The sequence below is a fragment of the Cephus cinctus genome, unplaced genomic scaffold (assembly GCF_000341935.2).
Source record: "Cephus cinctus unplaced genomic scaffold, Ccin1 Ccin1_scaffold0499, whole genome shotgun sequence".
Taxonomy (NCBI): Eukaryota; Metazoa; Arthropoda; class Insecta; order Hymenoptera; family Cephidae; genus Cephus; species Cephus cinctus.
In genome coordinates, this window is record NW_014333169.1 from 47,479 (window position 1) to 47,975 (window position 497).

Here is a 497-nt window from a genome sequence, read left to right on the forward strand (position 1 = left end):
TGTAGTTTTCTGTAACTAGGTGTCGGATGTGGAAGTTCAGGGTGTCCAGGTGATTCGCTCCGTAGTTTCTTGTATCTAGGTGTCGGGCGTGGAAGTCCAGGGTGTCCAGGTGTTCCGCTCCGTAGTTTCTTGTGTCTAAGAGTTGGGCGTCGAAGTCGAAGGTGTCCAGGTGTTCTGCTCGGTAGTTTTTTCCATCTAGGTGTTAAATGTGAAAGTTCAGAGTGTTCAGGTGTTCCTCTCCGTAGTTTCTTGTATTTAGATATCGGATATCCAGGGTGTTCAGGTGTTACGCTTCGTAGTTTCTTGTACCTAGGTGTTAGATGTGGAAGTTCAGAGTGTTCAAGTGTCCCTCTGCATAGTTTTCTGTGTTTAGGTTAATATTTCCTATATTTCAATATTTCCTATAACGTTTTCGCTACTCTTTTATGTTACTACTGCTTTCCGTATTTAATTATGATTTAATGGTGATTTAATAATTAATAAAACTTTAGGTGATT